We start from the raw sequence: 5353 nt of genomic DNA on the forward strand, positions 1-5353 counted from the left end.
CAGCCCGCCTTAATTTCCTGTCATGAAGCCCCTCCCCTTTAGAGGTGCCTGCCCATGCAACCGATCAGCAGACTGCCCAGCTAAAGTCTGCAGCACCCAGTGGCCATCACGCATCTAAAGGGAGCCCGGGGATGTGTTTTGTTTTTTTACATAACGCTCTTGAGAGATGATCCGGGGCAGGGTGCTGTGACAATTGCAGGAGCCTGCCAGCCCCTCCCACAAATCTCAGGTGTATAGACCAGCAGAAGGACCTCCCGATGATGTCGTAGAGCAGGGGTAGCCAAACTCCGGCCCTCCAGCTGCGGTGGAACTACAAATCCCGTGAGGCATTGCAAGATTCTCACAGCCACAGACATGATTGCCGGAGAGAGATGCATCATGGGATTTGTAGTGTCACCACACAGCTGGAGGGCCGGAATTTGGCCACCCCTGTCCTAGAGCCTCAAGAGAGATACTACTGCAACAATGTTAGTTGCTTGTTGGTCAGGAGGGGGCGGGACAAGGGGAGGTGTTATATGCATACACTACACTTTAATTAGGATATGGCAGTGGTGGGCAAACTCCGGCCCCCTCCAGCTGTGGGTGAAACTACAAATCCCATGAGGCATCTCTCTCCGGGAGTCTGTGGCTCTGAGAATCTTGCAATGCCTCATGGGATTTGTAGTTCCATCACAGCTGGAGGGGGCCAAAGTTGGGCTACCCCTGAGGTATGGTGTCACCTTTTCTCTGGCAGTCATGCCCCTTCACTGTCAGTCTTGCAATGCCTCGTGGGACTTGTAGTTCCGCAACAGCTGGAGGTCCGTAAGTTCCTTCTCTCCATTGAAGGACGCAGCTCCCTTTCCCTGATTAGCTTACGTTTGTTACAGCTGAGCAGGTGGGAGGGGTTTATAGCCTCAAGGGGGCTGGTCTTTAAATCTCTAAGAGCCTAGCGTCCATGTCTCCTGCAGGTGGCAGTGTAACCCGAGGTTGCTTATTATAATCACGCTGTGTCCCTCAATGAACGAGAAGGAGATAGGATTTGTGTACTCACTGTAAGTCCCTTTTCTCCATTGAAGGACGCAGCTCCCTTCCTTGTTGGCTATCGGCTTGTCTTTGGACTGCTTGTTATAGCTGAGCTGGTGGGAGGGGTTATAGGCTCAAGGGGGCTGGTCTTAATTTGTCTATGTGCCTAGTTTCCATTTCTCCTGTAGGTGGCAGTATAACCCGAGGTTGCTTATTATCATAACGCTGTGTCCCTCAATGGAAGAAAAGGATCTTCTTGTGAGTACGGTGTATATGGGTGGGCGGAGTTACATTGTGTCTTTAAGATTCATAAGTTTATAATATAAATAATCTATACGGGGGATTGCAATATACTAAATAACGGCCCTTTGTGCCCTTAAAGTGACATTTGAGCTTTTTCAAAGGCCAATGAAATCGCTTACAATGGACGTTGCTCCTCGATGTTTAAAGGTTTTATCTTCCTGCAGAATCAGCTGGTCCTGATTTAGGGTGGCTCCTTTCCCTTGCAGGGTCCTATGGAGCCACCCTTGTGTGTGCGCTAGTAAGCTGTGTGTGTCTCCACAAATGCACAGACACAGCAAGGAAGGCCAAACCCCCCCCCCCCCTATCCCCTTTCCCAAGCTAGTAGATGGACGGCTGCTGGAGACTGCTGTGTCCCTTCTGATCTTGTACTGGACAGCAGGTTCGGGGAAGCCGAGCTGAGTGAGTCGGAGCTGTTTGGAAACATGATGACTGTAAGTGTTTGGGACAAAATGTAAAGAAATACTTTGATGTGTATTTGTTTTATCCGAATTCATTATTGGAAAAAGTTTGATTGTTTAATACGACTTTAAAGTACAATGTGAAAATTAGTACCCGGTGGGAGGGGGGCGCTATGTGACATGGGGGGAGGGGGGCGCCAGGTGACTTGGGGACGGGGGTGCTCTGCACCGCTTTAGTATTTAAATGGAGGCGGGATCACTCTATTGGGTTATAAAGATATCTCTGCCAGTACACTCCATATTTCATGCTGTATGTTCCCTATTGCACTCCGCATCATTCCATATTCCACTGGATGCTGGGAAGGAATTTTCGGATGCACGCTTTGCTTCCTGTCCTTGAACGTTCATTTAAATAAGAATCCGAGGCCGTTCCAGGACCACCAAAGAGAAAACCTTCATTCACCTGTATACAAGTATGAGGGTGCACAGTGTGGCAGGAGAGGGCGCAGGGTTCCGGGACTGCCGGATGGTGAATATAAAAGAAGAGTTACGATTGGTTGCCACGGGTAACACACTGGCGCTCATTTTCTTTTCTTTTCTTTTCTGACTCCTCCCCTTAGCACTCGGCCCGCAGTTATGTGAAGCCATCGTGTGCGTGGCCGGTTCTCTGTGATGGAAACATCCGGCGGTCTCACTACATGAAAATAAAGGGGGCGGAGCCTCTCTACTGACCTGGAAACGACTCCGCCCAGACTTCCTCTTTGTATAAAAATATCTCGGGGGATAACTAAATTCCAGGTCATGTGACAGGAAGAGGACTCCAGCCGGCCACCAACTGGCAATGCTTTCTATTGGATCTCCTGGTCACGTGTCACCTCCTCCGCCTCAACATGTGGCAATGGCTGTGAGTGCTGTACGTTGAGCTGAGGAATGTCCGGGATCTGATCAGATTGGGAGCAATTCCAGATCATTTCCGGGGACACTGAGCTGCTTCTGGGGCGGGAATAACGTCTTCCAGATGTGAAAAACTACGGATGTAAAATGCCCAATTATCCTGCAAAGCTGAACTCCGGCCAGGTATAAAATGCAACAATAATGCAGCTTTGTCATCATAATGACATCATAAGAGCCTATTCATAAACAATTTGTAGAGACGTTCACCCTGCGAATGTCTGTGAATGTTAATTCCGTGTGAATAGAGGCAACAACGAACATTCTTAGTATATTTTCTTTTTAGGTGGATTGTAATGTAATACTGCGTTACGGCCACTAGATGAGGCTGCGGAGCGTAGGGTAGGAGCGTAGGATCCAAAAATCCAATAGACACGTGACCAGGAGATCCAATAGAAAGCATTGCCAGTTGGTGGCCGGCTGGAGTCCTCTTCCTGTCACATGACCTGGAATTTAGTTATCCCCCGAGATATTTTTATACAAAGAGGAAGTCTGGGCGGAGTCGTTTCCAGGTCAGTAGAGAGGCTCCGCCCCCTTTATTTTCATGTAGTGAGACCGCCGGATGTTTCCATCACAGAGAACCGGCCACGTAGCAGATTGCACATGATCTGTGTAATGTAATACCACATTATGGCCACAAGATGGCGCTGTGGGGCATAGCAAATCGATTACACTTGACAAGTGTAATGTAATACCACATTATGGCCACGAGATGGCGCTGAGGAGCATAGGAAATATATAGCAGATTACACATTGATTTTTGTATTGTAATACCACATTATGGCCACAAGATAGCGCTGTGTGGCATAGGAAATAGATTAGACCTAAAGGAGAACTATGAGGGGGAGGGGCTTTCCACTCACCTCATAGTTCTAGCCGACCTGTGACAATGAGACTGTCACAGGTCGGCTCAGTAGATCGGGAGGTGAGCGAACACATACCGGTGTTCGCTCACCTCTCGATCCTGTCACGGCTCTTTGCCGTGACAGGGGAGGGGCTGGATTCCCCGCTCCGATCCGCCAGCGCTGACTGGAGAAACGGATGGGGGAGGGGGAGGGTACAGCTGGCTCTGCCTCTAGATAGGCAGAGCCAGCTGTCACTCACGCAGCTGTCGGGATGTCGGTGTCATCACATCGATGTCGGGATCCGCTCCGGCGTCTCAGTACTGAGCCTAGGGTGACGGGAGGACGCTAGTTTGTGTCCTCCCGTTACCCTAAGGAGAACTATGGGGAAAAGCCCTGACCCCATAGTTCTCCTTTAATCTGTGTAATGTAATACCACATTATGGCCGCTAGATGGCGCTCAGCTGCATAGGAAATATATAGCTGATTACACTTGATTTGTGTAATGTAATACCACATTATGGCCACTGGATGGAGCGGTGGAGCTTAGAAAATAGATGACACTTGATTAGTATAATGTAATACCACATTATGCCCACTAGATGGAGATGAAGAGCAGTTCCAAGGCTCATCTGGTGGCCATAATGTGGTATTACAATACAAAAATCAATGTGTAATCTATATATTTCCTATGAAACTAAGCGCCATCTAGTGGCCATAATATGGTATTACAAATACATTTGTCCTGAAAAGATCATATATAAAGTTTGTTTTTGCCTCTATTCACACAGAACGAATGTTCACAGATTCACAGGGTGAATGGCTCTGCTAATTATAAATATAGCCCTAAATGTGTCTGTGTTGTTTTTTTTCATGAAAGCATTGTGCCTGAATGTGACCGGGTATCAGCCTCTTGCAGTGCCTGTACAGCAGAAGCTCAGGCTGAGCCAATCAGTTGCTCTGCAGTGCCTATGTGCTAACAAGGAACATGCTGAAAGGAGGAGAGAGCAGAGTGACAGACGAGCTCATCGGTCTTGAGGCAGAAAGGGTGAGGGGGGTTCGAAGCTTGTCCGTCGTTGTAGACAACCACCCCCCTTTGCCTGGCTGACCATGAGCCTGGAAGGACAGAGCTGCTGACCTGGAACCAGCACATACAGGTCATAGGTCGGGAGCTTCATTGTCATGGCGCCCCTACTTCCTGTGATGTCAGATTCTCGTACAATGGTGTGCGGCGTGTGGTTGACGTATTCGTTGGTGGTCTGGTGTCATGGAGGCGATGACGTGTCTGGTAATGTGACGTGCGAGGTGACAACAGTTAAGCTCTGAGCCGTTTCAGGCCAGCCTGGGATAATCTTTGCGTCATCACCATCCTTCACCTCGGGTGACCGGTGACAGGTCCTCTTTCCGGTGGAAGTGACAGCCCTCCTCCGTCACGTGACATTGTTATGCTTCAGACCGCCGGCTCAGCTGACAGCTCCGGCCACGCGTCCCGGCTCCGCCCACCCGTCGGCCCTGGAGGACCTCCCGCTGTCCCGGCATGCAGCGCGCTACAGACACGTCGCTCCGGTGCCACCATAGAGAGGCTTAGTGTCATGGCGGCCGTTGAGTTGGCGGAGAGCGGCTAGGTGTCCAGGAAGTGAACGGGTGACCGGGGAGAGCCGTGCCGGGAAATGAGGCCTGCTGCTCCTGGGACGTACCAGTGAAGCCTCGCACTATCCTGAGAGCTTTGCCCGCTCATCCGCGCACCTCCTCCCCGGTGAAACATCCAGACATGGCCTCCTGGTTGGGGGGGCTGGGCTCCGGCCTGGGGCAATCCCTGGGACAGGTTGGGGGCAGCCTGTCCTCTCTGTCTGGGAA

The sequence above is a fragment of the Nanorana parkeri genome, unplaced genomic scaffold (assembly GCF_000935625.1).
Source record: "Nanorana parkeri isolate BGI_ZX_2015 unplaced genomic scaffold, ASM93562v1 scaffold344, whole genome shotgun sequence".
In the NCBI taxonomy this organism is placed as follows: domain Eukaryota; kingdom Metazoa; phylum Chordata; class Amphibia; order Anura; family Dicroglossidae; genus Nanorana; species Nanorana parkeri.